We start from the raw sequence: 20857 nt of genomic DNA, 5'->3' as shown, positions 1-20857 counted from the left end.
CTTGCTTTTGATACTGTCATCTTATGAAGGAACGGAGAGAAAATTTTTGAACTAAATGAAAGTAAATTCCACTGGCCAAAATATTTATTTTGATGCCAAACTTAGAATCAAGAGATCAGGATCAAACTGATCACTGGTGGCTGCTCAGGGTAAATGCTGGAGATGTAGTCCACAGGTCTACCACAAAGTTAATCTGTAACCACTACTTATTTCTGTGTCTCAGTTGTCCTTATGATAAAGTGAGGGGTTTATCTGTTATTACATGTAGCTAATTGTCTGAAGGTTTTTATAAAAATCTTTTTTTAAGTAGGACTGGTCTTTGACAAGGAAAAAAAAGCCCAAACCACAGAGATATGAGCTTTCAGCGGAGAATTTTGCCTGCCTTTAGACTAAGGAACTGCATTTAACTCAGAACATTTCTTTCTGAATGCTGCTCCAGAACAACACAAGAGCTAAAACTGACTTGTCTTTTGGGCTGATTCTGCCCTATTGTCTGAAATTTCTGGCAGGACTTGGCTTCAGATTATGTACTTTGTTTGCTTCCCTAGTGAGGAGACCATAATGCTTCACAGGAGCCATGAGAGTCTAGATTTAAATTCAGCTACTTTGCGGCACATTTTTCTGTATTTGAATCATTGCCCTCATTACGTTCCAAGGTGGGAAAAATGTATTTTCTAACCAGTGCTAGTACTAATACCTACTGGAAAATTAAAAAAAACCTGTTTTTTTTAATTAGGAGTTTTGAAATCCTGGGATAACTGATGAGTCTGCTGTAGAAATAAGCATGTATACTATCCATTTCTTTGAAAATTGCAAGTAGTCCTCCTCATCTGAGCAAATCGATCAGCCTCAGTTATTTTATTTACTGATTTGTAGATTTCCAGGAGTGTTTTCATTTTGCTAACTTTGATGTAGATGAATCAGGAAATGGGGCAGGTAGTGGGAAAGACATGCTGAAAGCAAAAGGGAAATGAAACCCCTGTATTTTACTGTGTCCGGCCTGCTGCATGCAAACCATATTAATCAAAACAGGTGGATTTTGGAAACTTTTACAGTGGACCTTCCAGCCTGCAAAGGGCATATATGTTCATTCGTATCCGTGCTGGCAGAAATGTGAGGACTAATGCTTTCTTCAGTAAGGGCTGTTCGCTTCTGTCACTTTAACTTTCAAATATGGGAATTTAATTGTGAGGGAAAGTTTGATGAATAGAGACATTAACAAAAATAGATGGGAAAGAACAGACTGCCATTTGAGTACTGCAGTTAGCTGGGAGTAGTTTTTGAAAGTCTACATCAGGTTTGAATTTGGGCAGATGGTGGATCGTATTTGTGTTAAAGGAAGAAAAACAAAGAAAACAAGACCTGTCAGAGCGAAGGGGTCTCTGCTGGAGTTAGATTTCATTTTTCATTTAGTGAAATCCTCTGGAGACATTCACTGTCTTGATGCAGTATTTATTTTTGTATCTGTGTGCCCTAGGATGGAAAGTGTGGATACCAAGGGAAGTGGTACGAGTACATGTCTCACTGCAGTGGTGGTAGAAAGGCCTGATCCCCTGTTTCCAGGACTTCTGGTGCGGTTAAGAGGGTGATGTGCAGTTTCATGCTTGAAGGCATTAGAGACAAGACACCAGAGAAACTTGACAGGGTCCTCAGGAGCGACCAAAATTTTACCCAGGTCATTCAAGAAAGTTTGAATCACATGAATCATGGCTCCATCCTATTATAAGCTAATTATAAGCATTGCTGATGTTAATGGTATTTCAGTTGCTCTATGCTTTCCTGCTTGTCAGCATTCAGCATGCTTTTAGGATACGAAGCACTTCAAGGGTTAACTTTGTGGTGGAATGGTTAAAAAGAATACACTGGAAGCTGTTTTGCCCAGTAGCTGAGCCACTATATAACTTACAGGTTTGTTATATTGGTGTTCTGGCACCACCTTCCAGCACCTTCTTTCCAAATAAAATTAGTCACAGGTATTTCCATTAGAGATGATGAGACTTTTTGCTACTGACTTCAGGGGAACCAGAACTATTTTAATGCCAATGTTTCTGAGAAATCTCCAGTTTTTAACAGAGTACACATTTTTGTCTGGTCAGATATGGGGTTACAGGTCTGGGCCACATTTTCTATTGCTAGGCCAACAGAAATCTTTACTTTCTCTTTGAATTCCAGTCAAAACAGCTTATTAAACACAGGAACCTTCCCTGGGAGATTTGCAGCCTCAGCTTTGAAGCGCTGAGCTTGTTCAAGAGACTTCCAAAGTGAAACAGGATAAAAATTTGATCTGAAAGCTGTATGAGATTTAACAAGCTCTGGGGGTTTTTTTTATCCTCTTCTTTGCTGGAGCTGACAGAAAACATCGGAAGGCTGCGAGAGGGTCGCTCTGTCCCAGCCTGGCATCTGGCCTGCCTGCCAAGGCTCCACGTTCCCTGGCTCTCAGAGGAATGTGCACCCCGGGTGGTTCAAATAACATTCCCCCTCGTGGGGCTGATATATTCCAACACAGCAAAAAAATAAATATAAGTCATTCTTCTCCCTTTCAGGCTTTTTTGGCCTCATCCTTTCTGGCCTGCATGGTCATAGGCAGGGGTTAGGTGTCCACATTCCTTCCCCATCCTGTTCACCACTCACTCTTAACAAGACTCTTTTATCTCCAGACCTCGTCCTTTGTGAAAACAAAACCTTTCCTGGCACAAGCGCCTCTCAAAGACACCTGTCACTGACCACTTTGCCCACTCCAGTGTCCTCTGCATGGTGCAGAAGTAGCTGTAGCCATTTGTGGCAAGAAGCAGAGAAATATTTTAGTGATAATTACTTTTTAAATCTTCTGTAGGTTTGATTCCTGATACATGGTATTTTTACCCCTGGAGTTGCTGAATGCTTTATATCTTGTATGTATAAATGTACTATGTCTTCAACAGCATGAAGTCTGTGTAAACTCATTCCAAAGCAGGTTAGGAATGATTTATAACCACAATTAATGCTGAAATAAAAGACCACATACAGGAAAAAGCAAAGAACATCTAGCGCAAGAGCGCTGCTTGAACTGTTTGTCTTCTAATGCTACTTCTCTATAAATACAGACTGGTTAGTCATAATAATGACTTTTTTTCAAGGAACTTGGTCTAGTAACTGTTGGCAAGATTAAACTGGAGTGAAGGCCCATGTTCTTGCATTATATATTCATAAGCTGAGAGCTCTTTCCAGTTTCCCTTCACTCCACCTTGCTGTTTCCTGATTTACAATGATCTTTAAAACATGCCTCAAAGACAGATCCTTCTGGGCATTGTGGAAAGAACTATAATGGGTGGGCTCTTATTTTTGCTTTCTTTCCGATTAATGCACATACACAGTGTGAAGAGATGATGGGGGTGGGGAGGCATCTAAGAGGGTTGAATGGAAGGATCAGAGAAAGCAGACCACAAAGATAGAGAAGTAGGTATTAGGAAAGGTATAAGCATAAGGCAAGAGGAGTATGACCGAGAGACAGAAAGAAGGCAGAAGGCCAGAGGAGTTAATTAAAAAAAAAAAAAAGACATCATCTTTACTTTTAAAGCAAAAACTAAAAGGAAGAAGCACAAAAACAGAGGGAAATGGAAAGATGCTCTTTCCAAGTGTAAGAGAGAATTGTTCTTCAAGGCCTCATCTGTGGAATGGTCATTGCTACAGCTTTCCTCATTTCTCAGACTGCCAGGACCTCCTGCATTCCCCACCTCCAGGTCCCCAGTCCTACATTCGTGGAGTGAAACGCCTTTCTTCAAAACATTACCTTTGCACAGATGGGTTTTAGATCATTATCATTTATATTGCAAGCATACCTAAAACCCACATCTAAGCCTGCAATTGTATTGACCTGCCCTGTGTGCAACCTTGTTAAGAACAGCCTATGTCTAGATGAGTTTTCAGGCAAAATAAAGGAACCAGATGTGCGTGTCTGGGGAGAGGGGAGGGAAATGAAGATACAGAGAACTGAAAGGAGGTGCCCAGGTCTTGTGGCAGGCCTATGGCTGTGCTGGGGTTAGAGCCCAGAATTCCTTATCCAATGGCTTAGCCACTAAGCCAGGCTGCCTCCTAATAGTGACTTTTCTAGTGACCTCTCCGGGCATATAGAAACAGGAGAAAGAAAAGGAGGGAAAAGTAGCAAGGAAATTATGCCCTGGAAGGGGTTGTGTAAGGGAAATATAAATGGAATCCACTCCTGCCATTGCCTTTTTTAACTCTATTTGGTTCAGCTCTGTGTCTTTCCCTTTCCCTCTTGGTCTGTGGGACAATCTCTTTTGCTATTCCAGAGGGCCAGTTCCTGAAGGCTATGTATGGTCCCTGTTAGGGCAGCACTGCCATCATGTCCAAATTAACTAGGAAAAAAAAGAAAGATTGCATGAGAATAGGTTCTGCAAGAGGTTGAGGGCAGCTTCCTGAAAGGATATGTAATTGATGACAACTCCTGATTAAATTAAGGGACATGATGTGTAGCCTTTATTGTTAAGATGGTTTTCCTGTCGGGTTTTGTATAGAGAAAAATAAATTCAGACCTCATGCTGCCATAGCAACAGAAAAGTTGCCTCTGAACCATCTTAAGAAGAAGCTATAGTTGGTGGCTAAGGCTTGGGTTGGAGGATTTTGCATTCATTTCCTGACTTTGCCATAGATAAATGTGCTGGGTATTTGGGGGCTTCAGGTCATTCTGTGTAAACTGAAATAATAATTCATTTTCAGGATTGTACCAAGGATAATTTCACAAGTAGATGATAGGTACTGAGATAACTCCTTGACAAGTATCATGTAAAAATATGTAAACAGGAGAAAAAAGGCGCAGTTTAATAATCCTACAACAGTGAAGCTCAAAGTGAGACATGTGGAACAAACTTACTTCCCTAGTGCACTAAACTGGTTGGAAATCACAGGGCACTTTTGTCTATATTTCTGCATAGATCAGAGGAGAGGGAAAGTCCCAGAACTTTATCAGTATCTCCCATTTACTTCAGGAATACCTGTGCTACAAAAGCTTTCAGTGGTTATTTGATCCTGGTGTTTTTCAGTCACCATCTATTTATGCTGTGCTTATTTTGTGTTTTAGCACAATTCAAGATGGTTGACCCTTGATTATCTAATGTAATGAGACTAGACAAGCCAGGTAAAATAAACAGGTGGAAAATACAAACTATGTACATTAAGACAGAAAACCATATGCAAGGGGACTAATGGAAGAAGAAGGATCATTAACATCATAGAGTACAGACATACTTAACATAGCCCTATCCTATTGGATAAACCCACATTCTACAGCTCCAGACAAACATAACTATAATTCTTCTGGGTCCAGCCTCAGTGTGTCTGATCTGATGGCCAGTTCTATTCACAACCCCAACAATCTTCATAAAGGTAATCATGAGTTGACCATAAAATGGGTAAAAGGGTACATCTGAAAACACTCACAGCTCCTTCCTCCCTCAGGAAACCATTGCACCAGCATGGAGGATGGGCCAGGGCTGAGGAAAGGCAACATTCAGCTAGTCCCTCTAGTAGTGTCCATCAGTAGGGTCATTCCTACAGAAATTTGATCACCAATAAATGTATCCTCCCCCAGCAGAATTTACCAAGGAGAATGAGGGTGGAAATGCTGCTTTTCACCGAAGTGAATCCATTTGTGGTGGAGGAGTTGGCTTGATAGAAAAGGTTGCTGTATGTATCTGTCTGTAGCAGGGTAAACTGAGCCTTCTGTGGCTTGGATTATTCCTTCTTTCATTCCTCACTAAGTGCAGTGTGGGAGGAGTACGGTCTGGTGGTTAAAGCACAGGCGGGTGCTTCGTTTATTTGTGAAGCTTCTACTACTCACAAAGAAATGAGTAACACCGAACCAAGAAATATAACATGCAAGCCAAGAAGGCTGGCATGTTATTGAGAAAACTGGCATCTCTGTGTACTGGAATGAAAAATAACAGGCTCCTGCATATGGCAAAAAGTGTAACAGTAAGTGCAAGTCCATCGTTCTGCATGGTCAGTGCCTTTAAAGCGTCACTGACTGACTGTATTTATGTGTGATGATGTGAGAAGGGAAAATGAAATAAACACAACTACAGTATAGCCACAACTGAACTTGACTGAACTACAGTCATGGGTAGATAGCTGGATAGTCAGCTGGAGCCCAAAAACTCTTAGACCTCTGATTACGGTCCCAAATGACTTTGGTGAAGATTTTAGGATCTTGGAGCAGAAGTTCTTGCAACGAATTTATTAGGTTTACACTAATCTGTCTTGAGCCTAAGCCACTGTGGTCAGGAAGTTTGGTAACATATTTTCCTTCTGCCGGACTCCTGATACGATGATAAGGATTTCCTAGACATTGTGAGGGAAGAATAGACAGCTGGTCAGAAGATCACCTTACGGTTAAAAACTGTGGCCACCAGGATTGTTTGATTTTGCTTTCAACTTTAGCTTGAGCTAAACTGATTCTGTTTGTGGAAGTGTCTTCACCTGTTATTAGGGGTGATTAAAAGTTTTCTGGTTTCTTCTGTACTGAGGCTGGGAGCCAGGAGGGAAGCACAGTGGCATATGGAGGGGGACAGCTGAATGAGAAAGTGTCACATTACAAAACGTAACTGGTTTGCATGCAGAGGAGGGTCGTAAGCACAGAAGGGACAATGTCCCTGTCTTGTTAGATGTGCAGGCCACAGTCCAGACACAGGAAGGTTAAAATCTCTCTAGACTGTGAACTCTCTATTTCATGACGTGCTTTAGTTTTCCCTCTTTCTTGAAATTGTATGATACTTTGGTATACAAGGAGGCGAGAACCCAGGAATCCCATCTCCCTTGTGCTTTGTAGACTGCAGAGGGAAAGGGTATGCAAGGGAAAGAGGTTTAAATGATACTCTGGGTTTTGGTTGGTTTAATGGCCTTGGTTAAGCTCGGTCTCTGAACTGGGGGTTATTGGTCACTGGGCTCTGAGCCAGATAATACGTAGACTTCAGTTGTCACCAAGAGCTAGCTGGTAGGAGGTTATATCTGACTCACTTCAGAGGAGCAGTAATCATGCCCAGCCTGCCATATCCTCAGGCATGTGCTGGCCAGGGCAGGGCTCTCACCCCTGCTGTTAATCTCTGAATGACGCCTTAGTCTTCACTGCTAACAGCGGTTTGATACGTGGGGCTTTGTGGCCGCCTTGCCTTTATTATGTCTTACTTCCAGGGATTTCAGCAGTGCCAGATCAGTTAAAGCCACTAGGTACCAATTAGCTCTGTCTGCTCTGGAGCAGATTTTGTGAGCTTTCCTTTGTGGGATAGCTGTCATGCAAGGCAGTCCCGCCAACTAGACAATTACAGGGCTTAAAAGAAAATTAAGAAGATTGACAGACTTCATGAGTACCCTTCCCCAATCCATTGGCTCTGTGGCATGTTCTCTCATTTTCTTATGGGTGTCTGTTTTGGCTGTGGATGACAGTCCATGCCTAGCTTTCTGCTGGGACCCTCAAGGACTATGGTTGCATGAGTGACGCCTTCTCTACCTCCTTGTGGCATAACGTGCAGAGTTCAGTACGTGATAGTGTCTCTCCTTACCTGGAAGGCTTATTTATTTTCAGTGCCCTCCATAGCACCAGCACTCTGCTCAGGCCTATGTTAATTTTTGCATATATTTGCAGCACCCACAGTGCCTAGAGATGGCAGTGTTCTCAATGACTTAAAAGTCACTGTTTTTCTTGGCCTTTCCCTTATATTTTTTGGGTCAGCTTTGTTTCTTTTCACTTGGTTCCAGCCTGAAATTGGCCATGGTTATATGTCACAATCAAGATGTTAAGCCAAAATATATAGAAAATATTAATTGGCTCCTTTGCCAATATAAATCAGCCAGATGGACCATATGTTTTGCCAGAGTCTATAGGCAGAGTGCTGGCATTGCTCCATTGTGTTGTCCCTAAGACACCGGACCCATGACAGAGCTGCCACGCAGAAATGGAAGAGCTGCCTGATGTTGTGTGGAGTTTAACAGGCTCTGACCCCTTCATCTGCCAATTGACTGGCTTCCCATTCAATGAGATGAGATGATTTTTCAAAGAAAATAAAGCTACCAGAAGATGAATGGGAGTTACACCTCACCAGCCCAGTTCAGGGGAGTAGTTTCAGTGTTCTGCCTCTTGGCTGGGACATGCTGCCTGTTGGGGATGACAAGATGCGCTGAAGTCTATCTTCAGTTTTAACACCAGCAAAACCCTCTCTGCTTTTAGTTCTTTTCAACTGTAACTCATGGTTGCAGGTGCCCTGTGGTATAAGACCACGCTGCAGTGTGAGGAGAAGGATGGTCCAGATGATAGGGCTGTAGTATAGGTGAAAGGACAGCTGAAATGAAGGCCCAGATCCCCAAAGCTTGGTTAGGTTCCTTTCACTGACGTTCATCCTCAGTGGAAGTTTTGCATGTAAATGCCCGTTGATCTGGCCTGCAGTCTGCCACAGGTTGCCAGTATGACCTCAGACCTCTTTGCTCAATATTGTTTTCAGAATTGACTACTTATCTGAGGAATCTCAATATCTGAGCAACCAGCTGTAAACCCTTGAGGGGTCTAGGTTTTCAGGCAGAGGCATTCAGCACTTTCTGAAAGTCAGGGTGTGTATGGTGTCTTCATTTGGGCACCTGCAAGTGTGTATATACGAACTTATCATAAGTCTTCTGGAAAATTTCCTTAGCTTTTCTATGGTTCAGCTCTACATCAATAACATGCCACTACAGTGAGAATAAATCTGTTTGTGTTCATGAGGCATTCAGACACTAAAAAAACAAGAGGTGCTTCAGCTAAACAGGGAGAGCCTAGGAGGAGGGGGAGAAGAGAGCATCATAAACTTGCAGGGTCTGAATGAATCCATGATCCACTGCTTGGTCTGACACTAAAACTGTGTTGTTTGGTTTGGGTTTTGTTTTGGTTTTCCACGAAAAGAATAATTTTAATGTCTGCTTTGTTCTAATATTTTCAGCTTGTTTCCATTTTCTAATTTTTTTGTGTGTGTGAAGTAAAATTCTTGTTTTCCAGCCAGCCCCCTGTGTAAATGAAGCATTAGCTGGTGAGCTGGTAAATTGCTGGTTGGATCAAAGACATTAACTGGTTTTGCGGTACAACCCCAACATACCTATAGGTGATACTGAATGGGAAGATAGTACAAACAGTAATACACAGAAGTCTAGAAAAGCTACAGTTGTGGTCAGGAAATTAAGGGACTGGAAGCCCAGCAGCAGACAAAAAGATAACCTAACACATGGCCATCTGGTGGAAGATGAACAGTAGAAGTGATGTCAAGAGCAGTGTAGCATGGCGCAGCTTCTGACAGTGTTACTAAGACTTCTCATCCCAGAACAGAGAGGGAATAGACCTTCAGTATGTTCTGCTGAGAATGGATCCAACATACTGACATTAAGTGTAAGTACTTTACTACCAGATAAATGTAGATAATCTCTGTATAGAGCAACAGTAAATTGGGGGCATTATTGAGGGTGACTGATTTTAAAAGTTAAGTATATCGTAAAGCTTAGAGGTAAGATGACAGCAATTGAACTGTAAATGTCAGAGAAGCAGAAGTTGTGTATGGTGGGTGGTACAAAAGAATGATTATTCCTGAATAGGGTGTAATTTGCTGAAATGAAGGAAAATTACTTTTTGACTGAACATAGTAAAGCCCTTTATGACAGTGCAGTGTATCAGCAGAATACACTAGGTATGTTGTAGTAGAGGAATGGTACAAAACATATCAGCAGAAACATTTAAAACGTGCCTGGAACAATTGTTAGCAAGAAAGAGTCTTGCACAAGTTGGGGGTGGGATAGATGTTATCTTTTAAGTATGGTATCTTTAAGTTGCTGTACTTTTGAGTCCTTTGGTGTATTTCCAGCTTCCAGTGTGCACAGAGGCACGAAAGAAAACTGCTTTATCTAATGCTGCAGGGAAAAGTTCATAGCATGGGTAAGAGCCTCCACCCATTAAATAACAGTTATTGTCACTATGGTGGAGCAATGCAAAGCTGAGATAGCTTAAACAGGTAGCCTGACATCCCCTTTCCGAAGGAGGAATCTTGGAGCAGTTCAGAGTCAGTTTGCCAGACTGCCATGCCTTACTCCTGGAGCAGGAACCGGGCCAAGGAGAGGAGATGTGGTCCGAAAGCTATAGCACGCTGCTAATTTCCTGCTATTGCAAACCCTGTGGGGAATCCCAAAGCAGGCATAGGCTGGAGCAGCCTTGGATCATGCTCATGTATTTCAGAGGCAGACTGCAGCAATATATACACCACTTGTTGCCAGTAAATCACTAAGCACTGCATCTGGAGCTTTAATTCAGAAGCAGACTGAAATTATGTTAATTAAAAGCAGAGCTGACTTTGTGATGGAATAGCCCAGAACTGTGCATTGACAGCTATCAGTTGGTTTCATGCAGTCATCCTAGAAGACTGTAGCATGCCAGCTTTAGGAAGGAGGTGTTCTTCCCCACTAAATCAGTGTTATTTGAAGATAAGGTTTTGTAAAACCTGTATTATGTTATTCAGATAGTACATTGCATTTGGGGACAAAATTCTCAGTGAAATCAGTGATTTTCTTTTTGGTTTTGGTTTTTTTTTTTGGCTTGCAACATGACTTTTTGGCTCATTGACATTTTTGAGAGGTTTAACTAGTCATAGATGAAAAGTGGCATGAGAGAATAAGACTTTTTTTTACAGGGTTACACATAAGACTTCCAACACTGCCTATGATTTTAATTGAATGTCCTGGTTTTGGCTGGGATAGAGTTAATTTTCTTCCTAGTAGCTGGTATAGTGCTGTGTTTTGGATTTAATATGAGAATAATGTTGATAACACACTGATGTTTTAGCTGTTGCTGAGCAGTGCTTACACTAAGTCAAGGACTTTTCAGTTTCTCATACTGCCCAGCCAGCAAGAAGGCTGGAGGGGCACAAGAAGTTGGGAGGGGACACAGTCAGGACAGCTGACCCAAAGTGGCCAACGGGGTATTCCATACCATAGGACATCATGCTGAACAAAAAAACTAGGGAGTTGCCCAGGGGGTGGCGGCTGATGCTTGGCGACTGGCTGGGCATTGGTCAGTGTATGGTGAGCAATTGCATTGTCCATCACTTGTTTTGTATGTTCTTTTATCATTATTATTATTTTCCCTTCCTTTTCTGTCCTATTAAACAGTCTTTATCTCAACCCACAAGTTTTACCTTTTTTCCGATTCTCTCCCCCATCCCACTGGGGGGAAGTGAGCGAATGGCTGTGTGGTGTTTAGCTGCCTGCCGGTTAAGCTGCAACACTGAAAAAAGTGAAAATTTTATCTCCAGGTTCCCCAGGCAATTTTGAAAACCTGAGTGTAGATTTGAGCCCAGAGAGTTATGGCATAGATTGGAGAATAGCTCTAAATGTAATTAGCAGCTGACAATTTGCAGTATATCCATTAATGGCCCAGCAGGTCATGTGCATTCTGAAGCTGATAAAGGATGCATATTGTCACAAGATACAAAACAACATCACACTCTGCTCCACCAAAATTTCAAGCTGACATCTAGAAGCTTGGGACATGAAAGCATTTCAGAAATATATGATCCATCTGTGGTTCTTTCCCTCTGACCTGGGGAGGGATGTGAAATGCTGAATTAAGCAGTAATTGACTGGAGATGATTAGAAAGACTACAAACGGTAAAATGCTAATCATGCTAAGGATTTGCTAGGCGTGCTTCTGTGCTGGAGATTGTGCCTTCTGAAATGTGATTGCTCTCTCGCATGACTGAGTATGACCAGAGACCTTGAGGTAGTAAGGGGCTAATAAAGAACTATGATAAAGGAAAAAATGTAATTTAGCTTTTCACTAGAGCAGGCCTACATGATGGAAAATTCACTGGGATGTGCCTTCTGGAGAGTAAGAGCAGCAGTGCGCTCCAGGAATAACCACAGACATTAAATGTTCCTGCTGGTTGGGAACATTGCCTTTTTTGTTTATTTATTTACTTGGTTGTTTTTTTTTTTTTCTTTTAATTACCTAAACAGAACGTGTTTTTTCAGGCCAGGCTACTTGGAATTGAACCATTTGGCTTGGGAATGCTCAATGTGAGCATGTGTCTTTCTGAGCTTTCATGGATACTGTGAGAGCTGGTGAGACTGCGTGTGACATTGGTAATATGACTGGCCATGTGTTCAGCCTTTAGTGCTAGTCAGCAATTTCTGAATTCTAGTGCAAAGAAGGTAGACTTACCTTGAAGCTTTGGGGACAAAAAAGTGCAGATCTGTATGTGTGAGTAGGGCAGTCCTGGTTCTAGCTGTGTTTGTACAGCATCCAATGAAATAGTTCTCCCATCTCAATAGTTTCTAGTAAATTAAGCAGAGATTCACAAAATATTGCCACTGTGATGAACTACGTTGATTGATAGCAAGGTTTACAACTAATCTGTATATAGAAGCATTCTGAGTATTTTCTCTTAGCTACCTCCAGGAGAGAGTTCAGTGGATTCCTGTTGCCTTCACAGGCACCCAATTCTCCCAGTCATACTGTTTCCCTGGCATAAGAAAGACATGGGCATACTGAAGGGTATCCAGCAAAGGACTACTGTGGTGGTTAGAGGGTAGGAGCACATAACATACATTGACCAGTTGAGAGAAGAGGGTTTACTCTGCCTTAGGAAGATGAGGCTGGTGAGGGAATTGTATTGCTTGCTGTCTTCAACTGTCTAATGTGAGTGTGTAGTGAAGATGAAGCCAGATTCATCTCAGAGGTGCACATGGACAGGAACGGGCAAAAGTTGCAACATTGGAAATGCTTATTAGATAAAGGAGAAATGTTATCACTGTGAAGGTGGTCAGACACTGGAACAGAGGTTCATAAAGTTTGTGGCTGAAGGTTGTGTCCTTGGAGAAATTCAAACCTCAGCTGGAGAAAGCCCTGAGCAACCTGACTGAATTGCCCCTGCTTTCAGTGGAAGCTTGGACCGGCTGACTTCCAGAGGTCAACTCCAGCATGGCTTGTGCAATGGTTCTGAGACTGCAGTGCCTGAAGTGCAGGAGCCTGTGTCTGATACTGGTTCTAGCCTTTAATTTATCTAAGACTCCCATAAAATGTAAGTGATATTTTCTTTATCACACAGACTTTGAGTTTTAGCATTGATTTTGAAGTGCTGTAAGATCTTTGGATGGAAGCTGATATAGTGAAGTAGAAGCAATAACCACAAGTGAGGGATTTTATTCTCAGCTTTTCAGTGAAGTGAATCTTGAGTTTCACAGAATGCAAATTCAGTCAAGACCATCCAGATCAACACATTTGTTTTACACCAGGATCAGTACAGGGGAAGAAGATCTGCCCTTATCTCAACTGATTTACTGATTGACAGGCAGGGGCCAGGGACTGGACTCCTGCAAGTGTTAGTTAACTTTTATTATAAATTTTCTTTGCTGCAGTTTCAGCCTCACATCTTGTCCTGCCTGGGAGTTTCACAACCATCCAGAACCTGTCCTGGTCCTGCTCAAAACTGGCTGCTCTTGGGGCTTAACAAAACACAAGTTTCTGCTTCTAAAGGCTCAGCACATCTGCTTTGAGGGCTTGTTATCTCAGGATTTCACAAATCTTGAAAGCTTCTGTCTTAATTTTTGCATTAAAGGTAGCTGAATGGGTTTAAAACACAGAGAGAGGGCGGGGTGGGGGGTGGGGGGAGAGAAAGGGAAAAAGCCCCTTGAGATTAAATACCTCTTTTTCCAGGAAGCCATGAACTGAGAGTAAGGAGAGCAGGAGAATTGCCAGTAGACATCCACATCACACACTAATTGGAACAAAGTAAACCTCCCATATCCACACAGTTTTCATTTATCCAGGAAGGTTTGCAACCCAGTTGGCTGGCGGCAATTTTTGGAACATTGCAAGCGAATATGGCTCAATCATTATAAAACAGTGAATGCCAAATCTGAGTTAAAGCCAGTTATTTGAGCAGGGATTATAGGCATTTTCCAATGATCACCACCACAGAACTAAATAAATAGATGGCTTGCTATGTATACACTCAAAGACGAATGTTGCCCAACATGCATAGCTCTTTGCTATTAACAGTAATGAGGACACAGCTGTCTGAGCCTGGAAGCCAGTATTTGCAGAGGATAATTCTCAAAGATTTTTCTTCTGCACTGGCTTTCATCCACTACCGATTCTTTGCTTACAAAAGAGCCCAAAAGGCCCTAACATTTATATAAGAATTACCTTGGCTTTGTGGTGCTTTTGAGATTGTTATAAAGCATGCTGACACATGGACAGATTTGAAACTCAGATGAAATATGAAAAATAATTTTCTCCCCTGATAAGCTCCCCAATGCCCTTAGAGCCAAGCATAACACTCTCTTTGTAGTCAATCACGACAGCTCCTAGAGCAGCTGGCAAGGATTGCTGCCATGGGCAGAGTTCTGAAGCTCTCCCTTCCTAAGAAGGACTTCTAATTCCCACTGCCTCCAGAGCTTGTGGCTGCACCTGGACAGACTAGTGATGTGAGTGTTGAGTCACGTATAACTGGTCAGCAATACAGAGCCTCTAAAGCAAATATAGAACTGCCCCACTGTCCAGACACACGTTCTGCAAGCACTGTTGGTGCAGCCAGGCTCTTTTCCCTGGTTTTATCACCTAGGTTCAGGGAATAAGGTCTTAGATTCCTGGAGGAAGACAGTGTAGTCTCCATTGCATGCGTGTTTGACTCACGCAGTTCAAGTGACATGAAGCAACCTACAGCCATGCCACTTCTGGCTGGAGCCTCCTTGCATGCTCAAGTGAAGCAGCTTGGAATCCAGTCCATTCCTGAATGAGATGCTGGTGATGATTGCTGAAGCTTTGTGAGAGATTAGTTAGTGATGAATCTCATATTACTATACCAGTTCCACATAATGGAGATCCCTTGTTTACATACATGCATGGGGTCCTCTTTTTTTATGTATGTTAAAGATTTCAAGGCACCTTGTGAGAGTGACTAGAGCATCCATACTGAATTCTCTCTGGGGGTATGTACATACTGCACACCTAGAATCTCTCTTGTATTATCAGGTCTCCAGTACTTCACTCCTTCAATTGTTTGCACAACATGCTTGAGCAACGGTTAAAGCTTTTGTCATGTCGCATATCTGAAGTGGCTGCATTTTAATGGAAGAAGCAACCCTTCCAATGAAAGTTTCTGTTAGATCCTGCAGGTGGATATTTGCATTCCTTTGTTTTCATTGTGGCTTTAATTTCTGGATCCATTTGGATCAATTTCTTCTGCCGTATTAAAAGTAGGGCTGTTCTCCCCTTTACTAGTTGTTGTGGTCTATTCACAGTCTCAGACCTCCTTAGCCTGCCAAAACACTTGGAAAAGGAGCTCTTAATGACTCAGTTAAAATGTACGGTCAAGAAGTTCACTTATTAGAGGAAATGTAAACTGACCACCAATTGGCTAAACCAGCTGGCTGGACTATTTGTGCTAGTGATTTCTCAAAGCTCCCTGGGGAGCAAAAGTGGGAATAGCAGTTCTCTTCTTTTAGTTCTCTCATGCTCTATACCCAAACACAAAAGTCTTTGAAAGAATTTGTTGGAGGAGAAGCTGATAGGATTTCACAGACATGTATAAAAGCTTTATAAATAGTGTTTTAAACTCCTATATTTTTAATATATTCCTTCTTACAGGGTCTTTTTAAACTGTCCCATAGAATTGTAGAGAAAATACACAATTCAGCCATAGAAAATTCACTTTTTCAGTGCTAATGGTTCTACTCCTGTGAAATTTTATAAGCCTTCTCTAGAGGTTCTTGCATGAGACTATTTCATATCATGCAGCAAAGGGAGACTGTAAGGACCTTTTACTAGAAGTATGTTTTAATTTCTTAGTGTGCATTTCCTGGTTCTGTTTGCACATCCTTTTTGTTTCCATTGCAATAGGAAGTGTCACTTACGTAACCTCCCAGCAGCTGGGAGAGGAGTAGTCTCAGTAAGTGCTCACTGGCTCCTCTCACCACCCTACCAGCAGACCTCGGTGTAGCATATGATCATACAAAATAGGTAATTTTGAGAAATGGATAGTACAACAGTAACGTTCCATTTATTCGGCTGAAAAATATGTTTCCTACTGATGAAGATGAAACTATGTTGAGCAGCAACTGCTTGGTACCTCCTAATTCTGCAGGTTCAGTGTCATCAGTGGGAAGCTAACACATCTTCACCCCACTCCAGGAGGGTACTTGAGTTACTCTTGTTCTGCTGTACCACAGCTACTTGGAATAGTGTAAGTGCAGCAGGGAAATAACTGAGATTCCCAAATCGCATGCACTGACTGTGTATTTCATAAGTTGTGCAGAAGCTGCAACAGGAAATCATGAATCCAGAGAGTACAGTTATGCTCCGGCCCATGGAGTTTCCATGTTTAGGCAAAGCCCTTAATTGAAATCAGTAGTTTGTCTCACTTCTGATCCCAGAATTAACATGCAGACCATGCATTTGTACAAAAGCTCTCATGGGACACTGGGAATAGTCCACACAACTGGGTGTGACCTTGTACCAACAGGGAGCCCTGGGAATCAGTGGGAGTGAGGAGCTGTGGTCATGCAGGTGATGCCAAGTGTGTGAACCACGCACAGGTCTGTTCTGGGAAGAGGCTGCTGCCCCTTTTATCCTCTTGCTATGCACTTATCTGCATGGCTGTCCCATAAATCTCAATCACAAAAGCAGGACTAGAACTGTGCTCAGAGAGCAAAGTCCTTTCACAGTTTAGATGTTGTTTATCATCTTTGAGTAATGTCAAAAGTGTGCTAGCTAAGGAAAGGCTCAGATAGCTGGCAGGAGATCTAGAACCTGTGACACATGTTGAGCAATTTTCATATCAGGCAGAAGGAGCAGCATTACAGATTCATGCCTCACACTATTAAGTATCCACTTCCAGGCTGACCATCTATGTGAAAAAAAAAACCTTAATCCTTGTTTAGCAATCAACCAATAACATAATGCATATGGGATGAAGATAGAAAATGAATTCAGCAATCAACAGCCAGTCCTCAGACACTGAAATATGCAATTAAACAGGTGTTTAGGGAATTGATCTTGGATTGTGTCCAAGCTCAGCAGGGTCGGTTGTCCTTGGAAAAAAATGCTGACCCCACACAGCAGCAGTCTGAATTTGGCTTCAGTCTGCACTTTAGGAATGTGGCATTGTTATTTCTCCCCTTTTCTTATCAAATGTAATTATCTTGAGAAAAAAAAGTTTTGAGAAAACATGTGATTTCACTGAGTAAAAATCTACTACTGAGGAAATTATTTCTCAGTGTCCAAATAAGGAGTGGAGGAGAAGTCTGGGGAAAGAACTCTGTTCCAAGTAATCTTGGAACTGATACCCATGTTACTGAGCTCGGATGTTTAGTCCTGGCCTGCAATTATTCCTATAAAAAAATAGACATCCAATCTTTGTATTATTTTAAAATGGAGCCCTGAGGGTTATAAATGACTGAACGAGCTTCAGTGTTTGAACAGACAGAGATTCTGGAACAAGCTCACAGCCTTGAGCCTCTCTGCAAGAACTTTGTATCTCAAGAGCAGGGTAAGCTCCTGGGGTTGTGATGGTACAACAGTGGGACTAAAATACAGACAGAATAAAACAAAGAAGTAGGGCCCCAAAATCACCCACACCTCCTAGTAGAATGGGGAAGAGGACTTTCCATGGCAAACTTTTTTTGATCTGCAAGACCTGTGCTCTCACAACTGTCAAATTAATCTTCAACTTTACTGTGCTGAACCTCGTGGTGCTAATGGCTCTCAAATAGTCATGATGGCAAAACCATACCCACTTTTGTCAATGGTTGATCAAAAGCAGGAAACACAGCCATAGCTACTACTGTGACCCACAGAAATTTGTGGCATGATTATCAGAACTCATTACTTAAGAAAGGAAATCATGCATGCTAAATATGTTCCAAATAGAACAAAATGTAACAGTCCATCTGCGAAACAGCGCACATTGCCAAAATCATATCATCTTGGAAATCTGCTGTCCACATTGGCTTCCCTCTTGAATACAGAGTCCAAGCAAAGTTTCTCTTCTAATCACCAAAGTCTCCAAGAATGTAGTTCTAGCTCAGAGATAAGTCCACATCCTTCCATGATAGCTCTCTGCTAGGGTCTTTATCACCTTGCCAGCCAGCAGGGAAAGCAGCTGTCATGGCGGGAGTAGAACAGTCACAGCACCCTGAGCATGGACCATGCCTGCGGAGGGGTAAGCGTAGTCACAGATCCCACCACTTTCAACAGCAGCAGATGGACTTAACAAGGCAGTAGTCTCCCTTGTTCCTGTAGTGGCAGGTACAAATCATCTCCTTAGGATGGAGCTTCTTTGGTAAGCTTTCCACATGCATTTACTCTGTCATGTAGTATGTAACCATATGCTCATAAGTACCAAAATGAAACTCATCAATATATTTATTTAACTTTTTTTTTTCTTTTAAAAGTAGCTTTTTGTTAAGAAGGTCTTTTCCTGAAGGACTCTGATATTGCCTCTAAACTGATGAGTTGATCTTAGGACTTTGTTTCCTTCTGTGTTCTTTAATGCATAAAGTCTTGTTTATGCACAAAGTCCTGGTTTTTTGAGCAGAAGAAAGGCAAACAATGTCTTTGCTTACAGTTTTTGAGCCTCACCTTCCACTGGGCAGGTGCTTCCAGTTCCTAAGCACATCTGCTCCTTCTTCTTTTGTCTGCTGGCTTTCTGCCCTGGCTTTCCGCCTCTTAAAGTCACTTAGGTTGCCAAACAATCTCCTGCTTCCTGCGTGTCCACTTCCCCTAACCTGCAGTTTAGTCCCCTCTGGGCTCTTTGATTCAACAGATTGTCTGTGGTAATAACTTGGGGTCTTCCTCTTTATCTTGCTTCATGCTTCATAAAGGTGCAATCGTTCTATGTGTCCTGAAAGGAAGGTGGTTGGCATGCCCAGCATCTTTAGGCTGATGACTCAATATCTTCTAGCATAAGAATGTTATCAATATTTTCTAAGTTTTCCATATTTTTTCTGCAGTTACTACAAACATTAGAGGTACAATATCTCTCACTAAAAATCAAATTTATTGATAAAAGAACAAAAAATGAAAAATTGCGCATGCATACATTTTAATCTTTGCAAAGGAGAAATCACTTGGAAGAATTTTACAAATTCCTATCCCCATTCTCAGTAGTTTCACTGGCCAAGATTGATCTCCTAATGGCCTAGGAAATGAAAAAAATGTAAGAAGGTAAGCAGAAAATCTCAGCTGTGATGGTTATGGATGTAGATAAAAATAACTAAATGTTGAATGATGGTAAATCATTCAGTGAAGACTTTAAGACACCACTTTGACCACATAATCTCTATTTTTTGTGACACAGGCCATAGAACCTTACCCAACAATTGGGCTTTCAAGCACACAGCTTTTTGCTACAGCATATTTCAAAGAAGAAATACTGTTCAGATACAAGGCCTTAAAGTAAGGGAAGATCTACCATGAGCTTTATTATGTTTTTCAGATGATTAATTGGTAGTACTACTAAAGTTTGTGCCTTATTTTTGTTTTGAATTTGTCTTCTAAACACTGAATTTCATCCCATTGTCTTTTGCTGGCTTTAGTGACCACCTCCAGCTAAAAACTTTGTTTCCATGGAGAAGTTTATAGATCACAGGCAAATATACCTTGAACCTTTTCTTAAATAGATTATTAAATGGAGCATTATCTTGCTCTGAGGCAAATTTTCATGACTTGGAATTACTCTTTGGAGATTTTCTGATCTCTCTGCAATATTGCTTTTTGAAGTGTTGATACCAGAAATGTATTTCAGTAATTATTTTACTAATGCAACATACAGTGGTAAGAACAATTTCCTGTGTCTACTCAGTGTTCTCATGTTTATGCGTGTCCTTTCAGCAACACTGTGTCAGGAAAAGTTCATGTTCAAGTGATTATCTTTAATGACCCCAGAGTTATTTTCACAACCAACATTTTTTACTCTTGATATATGTCCTTGCATTTGTCTGCCTTGAAATGCACTTTCAAATGTGCCCACCATACCTAGCAAATTACTTTTATATAAGAGTTCTGTTCACTTTTTAGTTCTTAACTCCACTAGCTTGTGATCCTCTGCATTTTATCCCAAATGTGGAAAACTGTGGACCAAAACCAGATCCTCAGGATCCTGTAGACACTCACAGCATGATTCCACATTTATGATTCTCTCTTGAGATTTCTGGTCTCCTAGTTACAGCCTCTTTCATTTCAGCAGTATTGAATATGTCTGGTCTTAATTCAGTGGATTAGAGTGTTGTTTTTCTTTTTATGCTGTTATTTCTTGTGATATTATTGTTACAAGTGAGAGTGGCCTCAGTCCTGCATTTGTTGTGGACATGAATCAGTATAAAAGATTACTATGTCTTCTGATAAGGATTAGCATCCCTGGTGAGATGTGGTCGTGTGCTGCAGTTTGACATCTAGGTTTTCTTTCTGATTATATTAATATGCTGCCCCATTTTTTTGTATGCGTGGCTTTTAAATTATTTCATTTTTTTTAAGTTTATGGACAATGAATTAAAAATTTCATTCATTGTTCTATGATGTGGCTAAATTCTAAAGAATCCATGAAGGCTACTGCTAGCTTTTACAGGTAATAAAACACAAAGACAGTAATTTGCATGCTAAACACAATTAGTTCATTTCTTTATTTTGACATTGTAAATGATATCTATCCAGTCACCAGGCATCCTGCCATCCATTAAAAATACAATCTGTACCAATAAAAACAAATCATCAGCACATCACATCCCACAAAAGGCAGCCAGGCAGCCAGAAATATAAAAAAACACTTTCTCCACCCTTCCAGTCCCCAAACGAAACCCCACT

The 20857-nt window shown here is 41.4% G+C and overlaps 1 protein-coding gene across 1 annotated transcript in view; it reads left to right on the top strand.

Moving 5' to 3' along the window:
- Positions 1-20857, top strand: part of FBLN5 (fibulin 5) — a 53600-nt gene that overhangs the window by 7514 nt on the left and 25229 nt on the right. The window lies entirely within an intron of this gene.

This window comes from Harpia harpyja, chromosome 3 (genome assembly GCF_026419915.1).
Source record: "Harpia harpyja isolate bHarHar1 chromosome 3, bHarHar1 primary haplotype, whole genome shotgun sequence".
NCBI classification, from domain to species: Eukaryota; Metazoa; Chordata; class Aves; order Accipitriformes; family Accipitridae; genus Harpia; species Harpia harpyja.
The sequence above is the reverse complement of the archived record's forward strand: the minus strand, read 5'-3'. Positions and strand labels throughout refer to the sequence as shown.